This window comes from Taudactylus pleione, unplaced genomic scaffold, assembly GCF_031769625.1.
Source record: "Taudactylus pleione unplaced genomic scaffold, aTauple2 ptg000016l, whole genome shotgun sequence".
In the NCBI taxonomy this organism is placed as follows: Eukaryota; Metazoa; Chordata; class Amphibia; order Anura; family Myobatrachidae; genus Taudactylus; species Taudactylus pleione.
Genome location: NW_028284418.1, coordinates 11,577,850 through 11,600,292, shown reverse-complemented (window position 1 = coordinate 11,600,292; position 22,443 = coordinate 11,577,850).

The window sequence follows — 22,443 nt, the reverse complement described above, 5'->3', positions numbered from 1 at the left end:
GTGATGGCAGTATATGCTAGTAGTGTAATTTTAGTGATGACAGTTTGTGCTGGTGATAGTGTAATGTTAGTGATGGCAGCGTGTGCTGGTGATAGTGTAATGTTAGTGATGGCAGCGTGTGCTGGTGATAGTGTAATTTTAGTGTTGGCAGCGTGTGCTGGTGATAGTGTAATGCTAGTGATGGCAGCGTGTGCTAGTGATAGTGTAATGTTAGTGTTGGCAGCGTGTGCTGGTGATAGTGTAATGTTAGAGATGGCAGCGTGTGCTGGTGATAGTGTAATGTTAGTGTTGGCAGCGTGTGCTGGTGATAGTGTAATGTTAGTGGTGGCAGCGTGTGCTGGTGAAAGTGTAATGTTAGTGATGGCAGCGTGTGCTGGTGATAGTGTAATGTTAGTGTTGGCAGCGTGTGCTGGTGTTAGTGTAATGTTAGTGTTGGAAGCGTGTGCTGGTGATAGAGTAATGTTAGTGATGGCAGCGTGTGCTGGTGATAGTGTAATGTTAGTGATGGCAGCGTGTGCTGGTGATAATGTAATGTTAGTGATGGCAGCGTGTGCTGGTGATAGTGTAATGTTAGTGATGGTACCGTGTGCTGGTGATAATGTAATGGTAGTGATGGCAGCGTGTGCTGGTGATAGTGTAATGTTAGTGATGGCAGCGTGTGCTGGTGATAGTGTAAAGTTAGTGATGGCAGCGTGTGCTGGTGATAGTGTAATGTTAGTGATGGCAGTGTGTGCTGGTGATAGTGTAATGTTAGTGTTGGCAGCGTGTGCTGGTGATAGTGTAATGTTAGTGATGGCAGCGTGTGCTGGTGATAGTGTAATGTTAGTGAAGGCAGCGTGTGCTGGTGATAGTGTAATGTTAGTGACGACAGTGTGTGCAGGTGATAGTGTAATGTTAGTGATGGCAGTGTGTGCTTGTGATTGTGTAATGTTAGTGATGGCAGCATGTGCTGGTGATAGCGTAATGTTAGTGATGGCAGTGTATGCTAGTAGTGTAATGTTAGTGATGGCAGCGTGTGATGGCAGCGTGTGCTGTTGATAGTGTAATGTTAGTGATGGCAATGTTTGCTGGTGATAGTGTAATGTTAGTGAGGGCATTGTGTGATGGCAGTGTGTGCTGGATATAGTGTAATGTTAGTGTTGGCTGTGTGTGCTGGTGATAGTGTAATGTTAGTGATGGCAGTGTGTGCTGGTGATAGTGTAATGTTAATGATGGCAGTGTGTGCTGGTGATAGTGTAATGTTAGTGATGGCAGTGTGTGCTGGTGATAGTGTAATATTAGTGATGGCAGTATATGCTAGTAGTGTAATTTTAGTGATGACAGTTTGTGCTGGTGATAGTGTAATGTTAGTGATGGCAGCGTGTGCTGGTGATAGTGTAATGTTAGTGATGGCAGCGTGTGCTGGTGATAGTGTAATGTTAGTGATGGCAGCGTGTGCTGGTGATAGTGTAATTTTAGTGTTGGCAGCGTGTGCTGGTGATAGTGTAATGCTAGTGATGGCAGCGTGTGCTAGTGAAAGTGTAATGTTAGTGTTGGCAGCGTGTGCTGGTGATAGTGTAATGTTAGAGATGGCAGCGTGTGCTGGTGATAGTGTAATGTTAGTGTTGGCAGCGTGTGCTGGTGATAGTGTAATGTTAGTGGTGGCAGCGTGTGCTGGTGAAAGTGTAATGTTAGTGATGGCAGCGTGTGCTGGTGATAGTGTAATGTTAGTGTTGGCAGCGTGTGCTGGTGTTAGTGTAATGTTAGTGTTGGAAGCGTGTGCTGGTGATAGAGTAATGTTAGTGATGGCAGCGTGTGCTGGTGATAGTGTAATGTTAGTGATGGCAGCGTGTGCTGGTGATAATGTAATGTTAGTGATGGCAGCGTGTGCTGGTGATAGTGTAATGTTAGTGATGGTACCGTGTGCTGGTGATAATGTAATGGTAGTGATGGCAGCGTGTGCTGGTGATAGTGTAATGTTAGTGATGGCAGCGTGTGCTGGTGATAGTGTAAAGTTAGTGATGGCAGCGTGTGCTGGTGATAGTGTAATGTTAGTGATGGCAGCGTGTGCTGGTGATAGTGTAATGTTAGTGATGGCAGCGTGTGCTGGTGATAGTGTAATTTCAGTGATGGCAGCGTTTGCTGGTGATAGTGTAATGTTAGTGATGGCAGCGTGTGCTGGTGATAGTGTAATGTCAGTGATGGCAGCGTTTGCTGGTGATAGCGTAATGTTAGTGATGGCAGTGTATGCTAGTAGTGTAATGTTAGTGATGGCAGCGTGTGATGGCAGCGTGTGCTGTTGATAGTGTAATGTTAGTGATGGCAATGTTTGCTGGTGATAGTGTTATGTTAGTGAGGGCATTGTGTGATGGCAGTGTGTGCTGGATATAGTGTAATGTTAGTGTTGGCTGTGTGTGCTGGTGATAGTGTAATGTTAGTGATGTCAGTGTGTGCTGGTGATAGTGTAATGTTAGTGATGGCAGTGTGTGCTGGTGATAGTGTAATGTTAGTGATGGCAGTGTGTGCTGGTGATAGTGTAATATTAGTGATGGGTGTATATGCTAGAAGTGTAATTTTAGTGATCGCAGTTTGTGCTGGTGATAGTGTAATGTTAGTGATGGCAGCGTGTGCTGGTGATAGTGTAATGTTAGTGATGGCAGCGTGTGCTGGTGATAGTGTAATGTTAGTGATGGCAGCGTGTGCTGGTGATAGTGTAATGTTAGTGATGGCAGCGTGTGCTGGTGATAGTGTAATGTTAGTGATGGCAGCGTGTGCTAGTAGTGTAATTTTAGTGATGACAGTTTGTGCTGGTGATAGTGTAATGTTAGTGATGGCAGCGTGTGCTGGTGATAGTGTAATGTTAGTGATGGCAGCGTGTGCTGGTGATAGTGTAATGTTCGTGATGGCAGCGTGTGCTGGTGATAGTGTAATGTTAGTGTTGGCAGCGTGTGCTGGTGATAGTGTAATGCTAGTGATGGCAGCGTGTGCTAGTGATAGTGTAATGTTAGTGTTGGCAGCGTGTGCTGGTGATAGTGTAATGTTAGAGATGGCAGCGTGTGCTGGTGATAGTGTAATGTTAGTGTTGGCAGCGTGTGCTGGTGATAGTGTAATGTTAGTGGTGGCAGCGTGTGCTGGTGATAGTGTAATGTTAGTGATGGCAGCGTGTGCTGGTGATAGTGTAATGTTAGTGTTGGCAGCGTGTGCTGGTGTTAGTGTAATGTTAGTGTTGGAAGCGTGTGCTGGTGATAGAGTAATGTTAGTGATGGCAGCGTGTGCTGGTGATAGTGTAATGTTAGTGATGGCAGCGTGTGCTGGTGATAATGTAATGTTAGTGATGGCAGTGTGTGCTGGTGATAGTGTAATGTTAGTGATGGCAGCGTGTGCTGGTGATAATGTAATGGTAGTGATGGCAGCGTGTGCTGGTGATAGTGTAATGTTAGTGATGGCAGCGTGTGCTGGTGATAGTGTAAAGTTAGTGATGGCAGCGTGTGCTGGTGATAGTGTAATGTTAGTGATGGCAGCGTGTGCTGGTGATAGTGTAATGTTAGTGATGGCAGCGTGTGCTGGTGATAGTGTAATTTCAGTGATGGCAGCGTTTGCTGGTGATAGTGTAATGTTAGTGATGGCAGCGTGTGCTGGTGATAGTGTAATGTCAGTGATGGCAGCGTTTGCTGGTGATAGCGTAATGTTAGTGATGGCAGTGTATGCTAGTAGTGTAATGTTAGTGATGGCAGCGTGTGATGGCAGCGTGTGCTGTTGATTGTGTAATGTTAGTGATGGCAATGTTTGCTGGTGATAGTGTTATGTTAGTGAGGGCATTGTGTGATGGCAGTGTGTGCTGGATATAGTGTAATGTTAGTGTTGGCTGTGTGTGCTCGTGATAGTGTAATGTTAGTGATGTCAGTGTGTGCTGGTGATAGTGTAATGTTAGTGATGGCAGCGTGTGCTGGTGATAGTGTAATGTTAGTGATGGCAGCGTGTGCTGGTGATAGTGTAATGTTAGTGTTGGCAGCGTGTGCTGGTGATAGTGTAATGTTAGTGATGGCAGCGTGTGCTGGTGATAGTGTAATGTTAGTGATGGCAGCGTGTGCTGGTGATAGTGTAATGTTAGTGTTGGCAGCGTGTGCTGGTGATAGTGTAATGTTAGTGTTGGCAGCGTGTGCTGGTGATAGTGTAATGTTAGTGATGGCAGCGTGTGCTGGTGATAGTGTAAAGTTAGTGATGGCAGCGTGTGCTGGTGATAGTGTAATGTTAGTGATGGCAGCGTGTGCTGGTGATAGTGTAATGTAAGTGATGGCAGCGTGTGCTGGTGATAGTGTAAAGTTAGTGATGGCAGCGTGTGCTGGTGATAGTGTATTTTAGTGATGGCAGCGTGTGCTGGTGATAGTGTAATGTTAGTGATGGCAGCGTGTGCTGGTGATAGTGTAATGTCAGTGATGGCAGCGTGTGCTGGTGATAGTGTAATGTTAGTGATGGCAGCGTGTGCTGGTGATAGTGTAATGTTAGTGATGGCAGTGTGTGCTGGTGATAGTGTAATGTTAGTGTTGGCAGCGTGTGCTGGTGATAGTGTAATGTTAGTGATGGCAGCGTGTGCTGGTGATAGTGTAATGTTAGTGAAGGCAGCGTGTGCTGGTGATAGTGTAATGTTAGTGACGACAGTGTGTGCAGGTGATAGTGTAATGTTAGTGATGGCAGTGTGTGCTTGTGATTGTGTAATGTTAGTGATGGCAGCATGTGCTGGTGAAAGCGTAATGTTAGTGATGGCAGTGTATGCTAGTAGTGTAATGTTAGTGATGGCAGCGTGTGATGGCAGCGTGTGCTGTTGATAGTGTAATGTTAGTGATGGCAATGTTTGCTGGTGATAGTGTAATGTTAGTGAGGGCATTGTGTGATGGCAGTGTGTGCTGGATATAGTGTAATGTTAGTGTTGGCTGTGTGTGCTGGTGATAGTGTAATGTTAGTGATGGCAGTGTGTGCTGGTGATAGTGTAATGTTAGTGATGGCAGTGTGTGCTGGTGATAGTGTAATATTAGTGATGGCAGTATATGCTAGTAGTGTAATTTTAGTGATGGCAGCGTGTGCTGGTGATAGTGTAATGTTAGTGATGGCAGCGTGTGCTGGTGATAGTGTAATGTTAGTGATGGCAGCGTGTGCTGGTGATAGTGTAATTTTAGTGTTGGCAGCGTGTGCTGGTGATAGTGTAATGCTAGTGATGGCAGCGTGTGCTAGTGATAGTGTAATGTTAGTGTTGGCAGCGTGTGCTGGTGATAGTGTAATGTTAGAGATGGCAGCGTGTGCTGGTGATAGTGTAATGTTAGTGTTGGCAGCGTGTGCTGGTGATAGTGTAATGTTAGTGGTGGCAGCGTGTGCTGGTGATAGTGTAATGTTAGTGATGGCAGCGTGTGCTGGTGATAGTGTAATGTTAGTGTTGGCAGCGTGTGCTTGTGTTAGTGTAATGTTAGTGTTGGAAGCGTGTGCTGGTGATAGAGTAATGTTAGTGATGGCAGCGTGTGCTGGTGATAGTGTAATGTTAGTGATGGCAGCGTGTGCTGGTGATAATGTAATGTTAGTGATGGCAGCGTGTGCTGGTGATAGTGTAATGTTAGTGATGGTACCGTGTGCTGGTGATAATGTAATGGTAGTGATGGCAGCGTGTGCTGGTGATAGTGTAATGTTAGTGATTGCAGCGTGTGCTGGTGATAGTGTAAAGTTAGTGATGGCAGCGTGTGCTGGTGATAGTGTAATGTTAGTGATGGCAGCGTGTGCTGGTGATAGTGTAATGTTAGTGATGGCAGCGTGTGCTGGTGATAGTGTAATTTCAGTGATGGCAGCGTTTGCTGGTGATAGTGTAATGTTAGTGATGGCAGCGTGTGCTGGTGATAGTGTAATGTCAGTGATGGCAGCGTTTGCTGGTGATAGCGTAATGTTAGTGATGGCAGTGTATGCTAGTAGTGTAATGTTAGTGATGGCAGCGTGTGATGGCAGCGTGTGCTGTTGATAGTGTAATGTTAGTGATGGCAATGTTTGCTGGTGATAGTGTTATGTTAGTGAGGGCATTGTGTGATGGCAGTGTGTGCTGGATATAGTGTAATGTTAGTGTTGGCTGTGTGTGCTGGTGATAGTGTAATGTTAGTGATGTCAGTGTGTGCTGGTGATAGTGTAATTTTAGTGATGGCAGTGTGTGCTGGTGATAGTGTAATGTTAGTGATGGCAGTGTGTGCTGGTGATAGTGTAATATTAGTGATGGGTGTATATGCTAGAAGTGTAATTTTAGTGATCGCAGTTTGTGCTGGTGATAGTGTAATGTTAGTGATGGCAGCGTGTGCTGGTGATAGTGTAATGTTAGTGATGGCAGCGTGTGCTGGTGATAGTGTAATGTTAGTGATGGCAGCGTGTGCTGGTGATAGTGTAATGTTAGTGATGGCAGCGTGTGCTGGTGATAGTGTAATGTTAGTGTTGGCAGCGTGTGCTGGTGATAGTGTAATGTTAGTGATGGCTGCGTGTGCTGGTGATAGTGTAATGTTAGTGTTGGCAGCGTGTGCTGGTGATAGTGTAATGTTAGTGATGGCAGCGTGTGCTGGTGATAGTGTAATGTTAGTGATGGCAGCGTGTGCTGGTGATAGTGTAATGTTAGTGTTGGCAGCGTGTGCTGATGATAGTGTAATGTTAGTGTTGGCAGCGTGTGCTGGTGATAGTGTAATGTTAGTGATAGCAGCGTGTGCTGGTGATAGTGTAATGTTAGTGATGGCAGCGTGTGCTGGTGATAATGTAATGTTAGTGATGGCAGCGTGTGCTGGTGATAGTGTAATGTTAGTGATGGCAGCGTGTGCTGGAGATAGTGTAAAGTAAGTGATGGCAGCGTGTGCTGGTGATAGTGTAATGTTAGTGATGGTAGTGTGTGCTGGTGATAGTGTAATATTAGTGATGGCAGTATATGCTAGTAGTGTAATTTTAGTGATGACAGTTTGTGCTGGTGATAGTGTAATGTTAGTGATGGCAGCGTGTGCTGGTGATAGTGTAATGTTAGTGATGGCAGCGTGTGCTGGTGATAGTGTAATGTTAGTGATGGCAGCGTGTGCTGGTGATAGTGTAATGTTAGTGTTGGCAGCGTGTGCTGGTGATAGTGTAATGCTAGTGATGGCAGCGTGTGCTAGTGATAGTGTAATGTTAGTGTTGGCAGCGTGTGCTGGTGATAGTGTAATGTTAGAGATGGCAGCGTGTGCTGGTGATAGTGTAATGTTAGTGTTGGCAGCGTGTGCTGGTGATAGTGTAATGTTAGTGGTGGCAGCGTGTGCTGGTGATAGTGTAATGTTAGTGATGGCAGCGTGTGCTGGTGATAGAGTAATGTTAGTGTTGGCAGCGTGTGCTGGTGTTAGTGTAATGTTAGTGTTGGAAGCGTGTGCTGGTGATAGAGTAATGTTAGTGATGGCAGCGTGTGCTGGTGATAGTGTAATGTTAGTGATGGCAGCGTGTGCTGGTGATAATGTAATGTTAGTGATGGCAGCGTGTGCTGGTGATAGTGTAATGTTAGTGATGGCAGCGTGTGCTGGTGATAATGTAATGGTAGTGATGGCAGCGTGTGCTGGTGATAATGTAATGTTAGTGATGGCAGCGTGTGCTGGTGATAGTGTAATGTTAGTGATGGCAGCGTGTGCTGGTGATAGTGTAATGTTAGTGATGGCAGCGTGTGCTGGTGATAGTGTAATGTTAGTGATGGCAGCGTGTGCTGGTGATAGTGTAATTTCAGTGATGGCAGTGTTTGCTGGTGATAGTGTAATGTTAGTGATGGCAGCGTGTGCTGGTGATAGTGTAATGTCAGTGATGGCAGCGTTTGATGGTGATAGCGTAATGTTAGTGATGGCAGTGTATGCTAGTAGTGTAATGTTAGTGATGGCAGCGTGTGATGGCAGCGTGTGCTGTTGATAGTGTAATGTTAGTGATGGCAATGTTTGCTGGTGATAGTGTTATGTTAGTGAGGGCATTGTGTGATGGCAGTGTGTGCTGGATATAGTGTAATGTTAGTGTTGGCTGTGTGTGCTGGTGATAGTGTAATGTTAGTGATGTCAGTGTGTGCTGGTGATAGTGTAATGTTAGTGATGGCAGTGTGTGCTGGTGATAGTGTAATGTTAGTGATGGCAGTGTGTGCTGGTGATAGTGTAATATTAGTGATGGGTGTATATGCTAGAAGTGTAATTTTAGTGATCACAGTTTGTGCTGGTGATAGTGTAATGTTAGTGATGGCAGCGTGTGCTGGTGATAGTGTATAGTTAGTGATGGCAGCGTGTGCTGGTGATAGTGTAATGTTAGTGATGGCAGCGTGTGCTGGTGATAGTGTAATGTTAGTGATGGCAGCGTGTGCTGGTGATAGTGTAATGTTAGTGTTGGCAGCATGTGCTGGTGATAGTGTAATGTTAGTGTTGGCAGCGTGTGCTGGTGATAGTGTAATGTTAGTGTTGGCAGCGTGTGCTGGTGATAGTGTAATGTTAGTGATAGCAGCGTGTGCTGGTGATAGTGTAATGTTAGTGATGGCAGCGTGTGCTGGTGATAATGTAATGTTAGTGATGGCAGCGTGTGCTGGTGATAGTGTATTGTTAGTGATGGCAGCGTGTGCTGGTGATAGTGTAAAGTTAGTGATGGCAGCGTGTGCTGGTGATAGTGTAATGTTAGTGATGGCAGCGTGTGCTGGTGATAGTGTAATGTCAGTGATGGCAGCGTGTGCTGGTGATAGTGTAATGTTAGTGATGGCAGCGTGTGCTGGTGATAGTGTAATGTTAGTGATGGCAGTGTGTGCTGGTGATAGTGTAATGTTAGTGTTGGCAGCATGTGCTGGTGATAGTGTAATGTTAGTGATGGCAGCGTGTGCTGGTGATAGTGTAATGTTAGTGATGGCAGCGTGTGCTGGTGATAGTGTAATCTTAGTGAAGGCAGCGTGTGCTGGTGATAGTGTAATGTTAGTGACGACAGTGTGTGCAGGTGATAGTGTAATGTTAGTGATGGCAGTGTGTGCTTGTGATTGTGTAATGTTAGTGATGGCAGCGTGTGCTCGTGATAGCGTAATGTTAGTGATGGCAGTGTATGCTAGTAGTGTAATGTTAGTGATGGCAGCGTGTGATGGCAGCGTGTGCTGTTGATAGTGTAATGTTAGTGATGGCAATGTTTGCTGGTGATATTGTAATGTTAGTGAGGGCATTGTGTGATGGCAGTGTGTGCTGGATATAGTGTAATGTTAGTGTTGGCTGTGTGTGCTGGTGATAGTGTAATGTTAGTGATGGCAGTGTGTGCTGGTGATAGTGTAATGTTAGTGATGGCAGTGTGTGCTGGTGATAGTGTAATGTTAGTGATGGCAGTGTGTGCTGGTGATAGTGTAATATTAGTGATGGCAGTATATGCTAGTAGTGTAATTTTAGTGATGACAGTTTGTGCTGGTGATAGTGTAATGTTAATGATGGCAGCGTGTGCTGGTGATAGTGTAATGTTAGTGATGGCAGCGTGTGCTGGTGATAGTGTAATGTTAGTGATGGCAGCGTGTGCTGGTGATAGTGTAATGTTAGTGATGGCAGCGTGTGCTGGTGATAGTGTAATGTTAGTGTTGGCAGCGTGTGCTGGTGATAGTGTAATGCTAGTGTTGGCAGCGTGTGCTGGTGATAGTGTAATGCTAGTGATGGCAGCGTGTGCTAGTGATAGTGTAATGTTAGTGTTGGCAGCGTGTGCTGGTGATAGTGTAATGTTAGAGATGGCAGCGTGTGCTGGTGATAGTGTAATGTTAGTGATGGCAGCGTGTGCTGGTGATAGTGTAATGTTAGTGTAGGCAGCGTGTGCTGGTGATAGTGTAATGTTAGTGATGGCAGCGTGTGCTGGTGATAGTGTAATGTTAGTGTTGGCAGCGTGTGCTGGTGATAGTGTAATGTTAGTGTTGGCAGCGTGTGCTGGTGATAGTGTAATGTTAGTGATGGCAGCGTGTGCTGGTGATAGTGTAATGTTAGTGTTGGCAGCGTGTGCTGGTGATAGTGTAATGTTAGTGATGGCAGAGTGTGCAGGTGATAGTGTAATGTTAGTGATGGCAGTGTGTGCTTGTGATTGTGTAATGTTATTGATTGCAGCGTGTGCTGGTGATAGCGTAATGTTAGTGATGGCAGTGTATGCTAGTAGTGTAATGTTAGTGATGGCAGCGTGTGATGGCAGCGTGTGCTGTTGATAGTGTAATGTTAGTGTTGGCAGTGTGTGCTGGTGATAGTGTAATGTTAGTGATGGCAGTGTGTGCTGGTGATAGTGTAATGTTAGTGATGGCAGTGTGTGCTGGTGATAGTGTAATGTTAGTGATGGCAGTGTGTGCTGGTGATAGTGTAATATTAGTGATGGCAGTATATGCTAGAAGTGTAATTTTAGTGATCACAGTTTGTGCTGGTGATAGTGTAATGTTAGTGATGGTAGCGTGTGCTGGTGATAGTGTAATGTTAGTGATGGCAGCGTGTGCTGGTGATAGTGTAATGTTAGTGATGGCAGTGTGTGCTGGTGATAGTGTAATGTTAGTGATGGCAGCGTGTGCTGGTGATAGTGTAATGTTAGTGTTGGCAGCGTGTGCTGGTGATAGTGTAATGTTCGTGATGGCAGCGTGTGCTGGTGATAGTGTAATGTTAGTGATGGCAGCGTGTGCTGGTGATAGTGTAATGTTAGTGATGGCAGCGTGTGCTGGTGATAGTGTAATGTTAGTGTTGGCAGCGTGTGCTGGTGATAGTGTAATGTTAGTGTTGGCAGCGTGTGCTGGTGATAGTATAATGTTAGTGATGGCAGCGTGTGCTGGTGATAGTGTAATGTTAGTGATGGCAGCGTGTGCTGGTGATAATGTAATGTTAGTGATGGCAGCGTGTGCTGGTGATAGTGTAATGTTAGTGATGGCAGCGTGTGCTGGTGATAGTGTAAAGTTAGTGATGGCAGCGTGTGCTGGCGATAGTGTAATGTTAGTGATGGCAGCGTGTGCTGGTGATAGTGTAATGTTAGTGATGGCAGCGTGTGCTGGTGATAGTGTAATGTCAGTGATGGCAGCGTGTGCTGGTGATAGTGTAATGTTAGTGATGGCAGCGTGTGCTGGTGATAGTGTAATGTTTGTGATGGCAGTGTGTGCTGGTGATAGTGTAATGTAAGTGTTGGCAGCGTGTGCTGGTGATAGTGTAATGTTAGTGATGGCAACGTGTGCTGGTGATAGTGTAATGTTAGTGAAGGCAGCGTGTGCTGGTGATAGTGTAATGTTAGTGACGGCAGTGTGTGCAGGTGATAGTGTAATGTTAGTGATGGCAGTGTGTGCTTGTGATTGTGTAATGTTATTGATGGCAGCGTGTGCTGGTGATAGCGTAATGTTTGTGATGGCAGTGTATGCTAGTAGTGTAATGTTAGTGATGGCAGCGTGTGATGGCAGCGTGTGCTGTTGATAGTGTAATGTTAGTGTTGGCAGTGTGTGCTGGTGATAGTGTAATGTTAGTGATGGCAGTGTGTGATGGTGATAGTGTAATGTTAGTGATGGCAGTGTGTGCTGGTGATAGTGTAATATTAGTGATGGCAGTATATGCTAGAAGTGTAATTTTAGTGATCACAGTTTGTGCTGGTGATAGTGTAATGTTAGTGATGGCAGCGTGTGCTGGTGATAGTGTAATGTTAGTGATGGCAGCGTGTGCTGGTGATAGTGTAATGTTAGTGATGGCAGCGTGTGCTGGTGATAGTGTAATCTTAGTGAAGGCAGCGTGTGCTGGTGATAGTGTAATGTTAGTGACGACAGTGTGTGCAGGTGATAGTGTAATGTTAGTGATGGCAGTGTGTGCTTGTGATTGTGTAATGTTAGTGATGGCAGCGTGTGCTCGTGATAGTGTAATATTAGTGATGGCAGTATATGCTAGAAGTGTAATTTTAGTGATCACAGTTTGTGCTGGTGATAGTGTAATGTTAGTGATGGCAGCGTGTGCTGGTGATAGTGTATAGTTAGTGATGGCAGCGTGTGCTGGTGATAGTGTAATGTTAGTGATGGCAGCGTGTGCTGGTGATAGTGTAATGTTAGTGATGGCAGCGTGTGCTGGTGATAATGTAATGTTAGTGATGGCAGCGTGTGCTGGTGATAGTGTAATGTTAGTGATGGCAGCGTGTGCTGGTGATAGTGTAATGTTAGTGATGGCAGTGTGTGCTGGTGATAGTGTAATGTTAGTGATGGCAGCGTGTGCTGGTGATAGTGTAATGTTAGTGTTGGCAGCGTGTGCTGGTGATAGTGTAATGTTAGTGATGGCAGCGTGTGCTGTTGATAGTGTAATGTTAGTGATGGCAGCGTGTGCTGGTGATAGTGTAATGTTAGTGTTGGCAGCGTGTGCTGGTGATAGTGTAATGTTAGTGATGGCAGCGTGTGCTGGTGATAGTGTAATGTTAGTGATGGCAGCGTGTGCTGGTGATAGTGTAATGTTAGTGATGGCAGCGTGTGCTGGTGATAGTGTAATGTTAGTGTAGGCAGCGTGTGCTGGTGATAGTGTAATGTTAGTGATGGCAGCGTGTGCTAGTGAGAGTGTAATGTTAGTGTTGGCAGCGTGTGCTGGTGATAGTGTAATGTTAGTGATGGCAGCGTGTGCTGGTGATAGTGTAATGTTAGTGATGGCAGCGTGTGCTGGTGATAGTGTAATGTTAGTGTTGGCAGCGTGTGCTGGTGATAGTGTAATGTTAGTGTTGGCAGCGTGTGCTGGTGATAGTGTAATGTTAGTGATAGCAGCGTGTGCTGGTGATAGTGTAATGTTAGTGATGGCAGCGTGTGCTGGTGATAATGTAATGTTAGTGATGGCAGCGTGTGCTGGTGATAGTGTAATGTTAGTGATGGCAGCGTGTGCTGGTGATAGAGTAAAGTTAGTGATGGCAGCGTGTGCTGGTGATAGTGTAATGTTAGTGATGGCAGCGTGTGCTGGTGATAGTGTAATGTTAGTGATGGCAGCGTGTGCTGGTGATAGTGTAATGTCAGTGATGGCAGCGTGTGCTGGTGATAGTGTAATGTTAGTGATGGCAGCGTGTGCTGGTGATAGTGTAATGTTAGTGATGGCAGTGTGTGCTGGTGATAGTGTAATGTTAGTGTTGGCAGCATGTGCTGGTGATAGTGTAATGTTAGTGATGGCAGCGTGTGCTGGTGATAGTGTAATCTTAGTGAAGGCAGCGTGTGCTGGTGATAGTGTAATGTTAGTGACGACAGTGTGTGCAGGTGATAGTGTAATGTTAGTGATGGCAGTGAGTGCTTGTGATTGTGTAATGTTAGTGATGGCAGCGTGTGCAGGTGATAGCGTAATGTTAGTGATGGCAGTGTATGCTAGTAGTGTAATGTTAGTGATGGCAGCGTGTGATGGCAGCGTGTGCTGTTGATAGTGTAATGTTAGTGATGGCAATGTTTGCTGGTGATAGTGTAATGTTAGTGAGGGCATTGTGTGATGGCAGTGTGTGCTGGATATAGTGTAATGTTAGTGTTGGCTGTGTGTGCTGGTGATAGTGTAATGTTAGTGATGGCAGTGTGTGCTGGTGATAGTGTAATGTTAGTGATGGCAGTGTGTGCTGGTGATAGTGTAATGTTAGTGATGGCAGTGTGTGCTGGTGATAGTGTAATATTAGTGATGGCAGTATATGCTAGTAGTGTAATTTTAGTGATGACAGTTTGTGCTGGTGATAGTGTAATGTTAGTGATGGCAGCGTGTGCTGGTGATAGTGTAATGTTAGTGATGGCAGCGTGTGCTGGTGATAGTGTAATGTTAGTGATGGCAGCGTGTGCTGGTGATAGTGTAATGTTAGTGTTGGCAGCGTGTGCTGGTGATAGTGTAATGCTAGTGTTGGCAGTGTGTGCTGGTGATAGTGTAATGCTAGTGATGGCAGCGTGTGCTAGTGATAGTGTAATGTTAGTGTTGGCAGCATGTGCTGGTGATAGTGTAATGTTAGAGATGGCAGCGTGTGCTGGTGATAGTGTAATGTTAGTGTTGGCAGCGTGTGCTGGTGATAGTGTAATGTTAGTGGTGGCAGCGTGTGCTGGTGATAGTGTAATGTTAGTGATGGCAGCGTGTGCTGGTGATAGTGTAATGTTAGTGTTGGCAGCGTGTGCTGGTGTTAGTGTAATGTTAGTGTTGGCAGCGTGTGCTGGTGATAGTGTAATGTTAGTGATGGCAGCGTGTGCTGGTGATAGTGTAATGTTAGTGATGGCAGCGTGTGCTGGTGATAATGTAATGTTAGTGATGGCAGCGTGTGCTGGTGATAGTGTAATGTTAGTGATGGCAGCGTGTGCTGGTGATAATGTAGTGGTAGTGATGGCAGCGTGTGCTGGTGATAGTGTAATGTTAGTGATGGCAGCGTGTGCTGGTGATAGTGTAAAGTTAGTGATGGCAGCGTGTGCTGGTGATAGTGTAATGTTAGTGATGGCAGCGTGTGCTGGTGATAGTGTAATGTCAGTGATGGCAGCGTGTGCTGGTGATAGTGTAATGTTAGTGAAGGCAGCGTGTGCTGGTGATAGTGTAATGTTAGTGACGGCAGTGTGTGCAGGTGATAGTGTAATGTTAGTGATGGCAGTGTGTGCTTGTGATTGTGTAATGTTATTGATTGCAGCGTGTGCTGGTGATAGCGTAATGTTAGTGATGGCAGTGTATGCTAGTAGTGTAATGTTAGTGATGGCAGCGTGTGATGGCAGCGTGTGCTGTTGATAGTGTAATGTTAGTGTTGGCAGTGTGTGCTGGTGATAGTGTAATGTTAGTGATGGCAGTGTGTGATGGCAGTGTGTGCTGGATATAGTGTAATGTTAGTGTTGGCTGTGTGTGCTGGTGATAGTGTAATGTTAGTGATGGCAGTGTGTGCTGGTGATAGTGTAATGTTAGTGATGGCAGTGTGTGCTGGTGATAGTGTAATGTTAGTGATGGCAGTGTGTGCTGGTGATAGTGTAATATTAGTGATGGCAGTATATGCTAGTAGTGTAATTTTAGTGATGACAGTTTGTGCTGGTGATAGTGTAATGTTGGTGATGGCAGCGTGTGCTGGTGATAGTGTAATGTTAGTGATGGCAGCGTGTGCTGGTGATAGTGTAATGTTAGTGATGGCAGCGTGTGCTGGTGATAGTGTAATGTTAGTGTTGGCAGCGTGTGCTGGTGATAGTGTAATGCTAGTGTTGGCAGCGTGTGCTGGTGATAGTGTAATGCTAGTGATGGCAGCGTGTGCTGGTGATAGTGTAATGTTAGTGATGGCAGTGTGTGCTGGTGATAGTGTAATGTTAGTGATGGCAGTGTGTGCTGGTGATAGTGTAATTTTAGTGATGGCAGTGTGTGCTGGTGATAGTGTAATATTAGTGATGGCAGTATATGCTAGAAGTGTAATTTTAGTGATCACAGTTTGTGCTGGTGATAGTGTAATGTTAGTGATGGTAGCATGTGCTGGTGATTGTGTAATGTTAGTGATGGCAGTGTGTGCTGGTGATAATGTAGTGGTAGTGATGGCAGCGTGTGCTGGTGATAGTGTAATGTTAGTGATGGCAGCGTGTGCTGGTGATAGTGTAAAGTTAGTGATGGCAGCGTGTGCTGGTCATAGTGTAATGTTAGTGATGGCAGCGTGTGCTGGTGATAGTGTAATGTTAGTGATGGCAGTGTGTGCTGGTGATAGTGTAATGTCAGTGATGGCAGCGTTTGCTGGTGATAGTGTAATGTTAGTGATTGCAGCGTGTGCTTGTGATAGTGTAATGTTAGTGATGGTACCGTGTGCTGGTGATAGTGTAATGTTAGTGATGGCAGCGTGTGCTGGTGATATTGTAATGTTAGTGTTGGCAGCGTGTGCTGGTGATAGTGTAATGTTAGTGATGGCAGCGTGTGCTGGTGATAGTGTAATGTTAGTGTTGGCAGCGTGTGCTGGTGATAGTGTAATGTTAGTGATGGCAGAGTGTGCAGGTGATAGTGTAATGTTAGTGATGGCAGTGTGTGCTTGTGATTGTGTAATGTTATTGATTGCAGCGTGTGCTGGTGATAGCGTAATGTTAGTGATGGCAGTGTATGCTAGTAGTGTAATGTTAGTGATGGCAGCGTGTGATGGCAGCGTGTGCTGTTGATAGTGTAATGTTAGTGTTGGCAGTGTGTGCTGGTGATAGTGTAATGTTAGTGATGGCAGTGTGTGCTGGTGATAGTGTAATGTTAGTGATGGCAGTGTGTGCTGGTGATAGTGTAATGTTAGTGATGGCAGTGTGTGCTGGTGATAGTGTAATATTAGTGATGGCAGTATATGCTAGAAGTGTAATTTTAGTGATCACAGTTTGTGCTGGTGATAGTGTAATGTTAGTGATGGTAGCGTGTGCTGGTGATAGTGTAATGTTAGTGATGGCAGCGTGTGCTGGTGATAGTGTAATGTTAGTGATGGCAGTGTGTGCTGGTGATAGTGTAATGTTAGTGATGGCAGCGTGTGCTGGTGATAGTGTAATGTTAGTGTTGGCAGCGTGTGCTGGTGATAGTGTAATGTTCGTGATGGCAGCGTGTGCTGGTGATAGTGTAATGTTAGTGATGGCAGCGTGTGCTGGTGATAGTGTAATGTTAGTGATGGCAGCGTGTGCTGGTGATAGTGTAATGTTAGTGTTGGCAGCGTGTGCTGGTGATAGTGTAATGTTAGTGTTGGCAGCGTGTGCTGGTGATAGTATAATGTTAGTGATGGCAGCGTGTGCTGGTGATAGTGTAATGTTAGTGATGGCAGCGTGTGCTGGTGATAATGTAATGTTAGTGATGGCAGCGTGTGCTGGTGATAGTGTAATGTTAGTGATGGCAGCGTGTGCTGGTGATAGTGTAAAGTTAGTGATGGCAGCGTGTGCTGGCGATAGTGTAATGTTAGTGATGGCAGCGTGTGCTGGTGATAGTGTAATGTTAGTGATGGCAGCGTGTGCTGGTGATAGTGTAATGTCAGTGATGGCAGCGTGTGCTGGTGATAGTGTAATGTTAGTGATGGCAGCGTGTGCTGGTGATAGTGTAATGTTTGTGATGGCAGTGTGTGCTGGTGATAGTGTAATGTAAGTGTTGGCAGCGTGTGCTGGTGATAGTGTAATGTTAGTGATGGCAACGTGTGCTGGTGATAGTGTAATGTTAGTGAAGGCAGCGTGTGCTGGTGATAGTGTAATGTTAGTGACGGCAGTGTGTGCAGGTGATAGTGTAATGTTAGTGATGGCAGTGTGTGCTTGTGATTGTGTAATGTTATTGATGGCAGCGTGTGCTGGTGATAGCGTAATGTTTGTGATGGCAGTGTATGCTAGTAGTGTAATGTTAGTGATGGCAGCGTGTGATGGCAGCGTGTGCTGTTGATAGTGTAATGTTAGTGTTGGCAGTGTGTGCTGGTGATAGTGTAATGTTAGTGATGGCAGTGTGTGATGGTGATAGTGTAATGTTAGTGATGGCAGTGTGTGCTGGTGATAGTGTAATATTAGTGATGGCAGTATATGCTAGAAGTGTAATTTTAGTGATCACAGTTTGTGCTGGTGATAGTGTAATGTTAGTGATGGCAGCGTGTGCTGGTGATAGTGTAATGTTAGTGATGGCAGCGTGTGCTGGTGATAGTGTAATGTTAGTGATGGCAGTGTGTGCTGGTGATAGTGTAATGTTAGTGATGGCAGCGTGTGCTGGTGATAGTGTAATGTTAGTGTTGGCAGCGTGTGCTGGTGATAGTGTAATGTTAGTGATGGCAGCGTGTGCTGTTGATAGTGTAATGTTAGTGATGGCAGCGTGTGCTGGTGATAGTGTAATGTTAGTGTTGGCAGCGTGTGCTGGTGATAGTGTAATGTTAGTGATGGCAGCGTGTGCTGGTGATAGTGTAATGTTAGTGATGGCAGCGTGTGCTGGTGATAGTGTAATGTTAGTGATGGCAGCGTGTGCTGGTGATAGTGTAATGTTAGTGTAGGCAGCGTGTGCTGGTGATAGTGTAATGTTAGTGATGGCAGCGTGTGCTAGTGAGAGTGTAATGTTAGTGTTGGCAGCGTGTGCTGGTGATAGTGTAATGTTAGTGATGGCAGCGTGTGCTGGTGATAGTGTAATGTTAGTGATGGCAGCGTGTGCTGGTGATAGTGTAATGTTAGTGTTGGCAGCGTGTGCTGGTGATAGTGTAATGTTAGTGTTGGCAGCGTGTGCTGGTGATAGTGTAATGTTAGTGATAGCAGCGTGTGCTGGTGATAGTGTAATGTTAGTGATGGCAGCGTGTGCTGGTGATAATGTAATGTTAGTGATGGCAGCGTGTGCTGGTGATAGTGTAATGTTAGTGATGGCAGCGTGTGCTGGTGATAGAGTAAAGTTAGTGATGGCAGCGTGTGCTGGTGATAGTGTAATGTTAGTGATGGCAGCGTGTGCTGGTGATAGTGTAATGTTAGTGATGGCAGCGTGTGCTGGTGATAGTGTAATGTCAGTGATGGCAGCGTGTGCTGGTGATAGTGTAATGTTAGTGATGGCAGCGTGTGCTGGTGATAGTGTAATGTTAGTGATGGCAGTGTGTGCTGGTGATAGTGTAATGTTAGTGTTGGCAGCATGTGCTGGTGATAGTGTAATGTTAGTGATGGCAGCGTGTGCTGGTGATAGTGTAATCTTAGTGAAGGCAGCGTGTGCTGGTGATAGTGTAATGTTAGTGACGACAGTGTGTGCAGGTGATAGTGTAATGTTAGTGATGGCAGTGAGTGCTTGTGATTGTGTAATGTTAGTGATGGCAGCGTGTGCAGGTGATAGCGTAATGTTAGTGATGGCAGTGTATGCTAGTAGTGTAATGTTAGTGATGGCAGCGTGTGATGGCAGCGTGTGCTGTTGATAGTGTAATTTTAGTGATGGCAATGTTTGCTGGTGATAGTGTAATGTTAGTGAGGGCATTGTGTGATGGCAGTGTGTGCTGGATATAGTGTAATGTTAGTGTTGGCTGTGTGTGCTGGTGATAGTGTAATGTTAGTGATGGCAGTGTGTGCTGGTGATAGTGTAATGTTAGTGATGGCAGTGTGTGCTGGTGATAGTGTAATGTTAGTGATGGCAGTGTGTGCTGGTGATAGTGTAATATTAGTGATGGCAGTATATGCTAGTAGTGTAATTTTAGTGATGACAGTTTGTGCTGGTGATAGTGTAATGTTAGTGATGGCAGCGTGTGCTGGTGATAGTGTAATGTTAGTGATGGCAGCGTGTGCTGGTGATAGTGTAATGTTAGTGATGGCAGCGTGTGCTGGTGATAGTGTAATGTTAGTGTTGGCAGCGTGTGCTGGTGATAGTGTAATGCTAGTGTTGGCAGTGTGTGCTGGTGATAGTGTAATGCTAGTGATGGCAGCGTGTGCTAGTGATAGTGTAATGTTAGTGTTGGCAGCATGTGCTGGTGATAGTGTAATGTTAGAGATGGCAGCGTGTGCTGGTGATAGTGTAATGTTAGTGTTGGCAGCGTGTGCTGGTGATAGTGTAATGTTAGTGGTGGCAGCGTGTGCTGGTGATAGTGTAATGTTAGTGATGGCAGCGTGTGCTGGTGATAGTGTAATGTTAGTGTTGGCAGCGTGTGCTGGTGTTAGTGTAATGTTAGTGTTGGCAGCGTGTGCTGGTGATAGTGTAATGTTAGTGATGGCAGCGTGTGCTGGTGATAGTGTAATGTTAGTGATGGCAGCGTGTGCTGGTGATAATGTAATGTTAGTGATGGCAGCGTGTGCTGGTGATAGTGTAATGTTAGTGATGGCAGCGTGTGCTGGTGATAATGTAGTGGTAGTGAAGGCAGCGTGTGCTGGTGATAGTGTAATGTTAGTGACGGCAGTGTGTGCAGGTGATAGTGTAATGTTAGTGATGGCAGTGTGTGCTTGTGATTGTGTAATGTTATTGATTGCAGCGTGTGCTGGTGATAGCGTAATGTTAGTGATGGCAGTGTATGCTAGTAGTGTAATGTTAGTGATGGCAGCGTGTGATGGCAGCGTGTGCTGTTGATAGTGTAATGTTAGTGTTGGCAGTGTGTGCTGGTGATAGTGTAATGTTAGTGATGGCAGTGTGTGATGGCAGTGTGTGCTGGATATAGTGTAATGTTAGTGTTGGCTGTGTGTGCTGGTGATAGTGTAATGTTAGTGATGGCAGTGTGTGCTGGTGATAGTGTAATGTTAGTGATGGCAGTGTGTGCTGGTGATAGTGTAATGTTAGTGATGGCAGTGTGTGCTGGTGATAGTGTAATATTAGTGATGGCAGTATATGCTAGTAGTGTAATTTTAGTGATGACAGTTTGTGCTGGTGATAGTGTAATGTTGGTGATGGCAGCGTGTGCTGGTGATAGTGTAATGTTAGTGATGGCAGCGTGTGCTGGTGATAGTGTAATGTTAGTGATGGCAGCGTGTGCTGGTGATAGTGTAATGTTAGTGTTGGCAGCGTGTGCTGGTGATAGTGTAATGCTAGTGTTGGCAGCGTGTGCTGGTGATAGTGTAATGCTAGTGATGGCAGCGTGTGCTGGTGATAGTGTAATGTTAGTGATGGCAGTGTGTGCTGGTGATAGTGTAATGTTAGTGATGGCAGTGTGTGCTGGTGATAGTGTAATTTTAGTGATGGCAGTGTGTGCTGGTGATAGTGTAATATTAGTGATGGCAGTATATGCTAGAAGTGTAATTTTAGTGATCACAGTTTGTGCTGGTGATAGTGTAATGTTAGTGATGGTAGCGTGTGCTGGTGATTGTGTAATGTTAGTGATGGCAGCGTGTGCTGGTGATAGTGTAATGTTAGTGATGGCAGTGTGTGCTGGTGATAGTGTAATGTTAGTGATGGCAGCGTGTGCTGGTGATAGTGTAATGTTAGTGTTGGCAGCGTGTGCTGGTGATAGTGTAATGTTCGTGATGGCAGCGTGTGCTGGTGATAGTGTAATGTTAGTGATGGCAGCGTGTGCTGGTGATAGTGTAATGTTAGTGATGGCAGCGTGTGCTGGTGATAGTGTAATGTTAGTGTTGGCAGCGTGTGCTGGTGATAGTGTAATGTTAGTGTTGGCAGCGTGTGCTGGTGATAGTATAATGTTAGTGATGGCAGCGTGTGCTGGTGATAGTGTAATGTTAGTGATGGCAGCGTGTGCTGGTGATAATGTAATGTTAGTGATGGCAGCGTGTGCTGGTGATAGTGTAATGTTAGTGATGGCAGCGTGTGCTGGTGATAGTGTAAAGTTTGTGATGGCAGCGTGTGCTGGTGATAGTGTAATGTTAGTGATGGCAGCGTGTGCTGGTGATAGTGTAATGTTAGTGATGGCAGCGTGTGCTGGTGATAGTGTAATGTCAGTGATGGCAGCGTGTGCTGGTGATAGTGTAATGTTAGTGATGGCAGCGTGTGCTGGTGATAGTGTAATGTTAGTGATGGCAGTGTGTGCTGGTGATAGTGTAATGTAAGTGTTGGCAGCGTGTGCTGGTGATAGTGTAATGTTAGTGATGGCAACGTGTGCTGGTGATAGTGTAATGTTAGTGAAGGCAGCGTGTGCTGGTGATAGTGTAATGTTAGTGACAGCAGTGTGTGCAGGTGATAGTGTAATGTTAGTGATGGCAGTGTGTGCTTGTGTAATGTTATTGATGGCAGCGTGTGCTGGTGATAGCGTAATGTTTGTGATGGCAGTGTATGCTAGTAGTGTAATGTTAGTGATGGCAGCGTGTGATGGCAGCGTGTGCTGTTGATAGTGTAATGTTAGTGTTGGCAGTGTGTGCTGGTGATAGTGTAATGTTAGTGATGGCAGTGTGTGATGGTGATAGTGTAATGTTAGTGATGGCAGTGTGTGCTGGTGATAGTGTAATATTAGTGATGGCAGTATATGCTAGAAGTGTAATTTTAGTGATCACAGTTTGTGCTGGTGATAGTGTAATGTTAGTGATGGCAGCGTGTGCTGGTGATAGTGTAATGTTAGTGATGGCAGCGTGTGCTGGTGATAGTGTAATGTTAGTGATGGCAGTGTGTGCTGGTGATAGTGTAATGTTAGTGATGGCAGCGTGTGCTGGTGATAGTGTAATGTTAGTGTTGGCAGCGTGTGCTGGTGATAGTGTAATGTTAGTGATGGCAGCGTGTGCTGTTGATAGTGTAATGTTAGTGATGGCAGCGTGTGCTGGTGATAGTGTAATGTTAGTGTTGGCAGCGTGTGCTGGTGATAGTGTAATGTTAGTGATGGCAGCATGTGCTGGTGATAGTGTAATGTTAGTGATGGCAGCGTGTGCTGGTGATAGTGTAATGTTAGTGATGGCAGCGTGTGCTGGTGATAGTGTAATGTTAGTGTAGGCAGCGTGTGCTGGTGATAGTGTAATGTTAGTGATGGCAGCGTGTGCTGGTGATAGTGTAATGTTAGTGTTGGCAGCGTGTGCTGGTGATAGTGTAATGTTAGTGATGGCAGCGTGTGCTGGTGATAGTGTAATGTTAGTGATGGCAGCGTGTGCTGGTGATAGTGTAATGTTAGTGTTGGCAGCGTGTGCTGGTGATAGTGTAATGTTAGTGTTGGCAGCGTGTGCTGGTGATAGTGTAATGT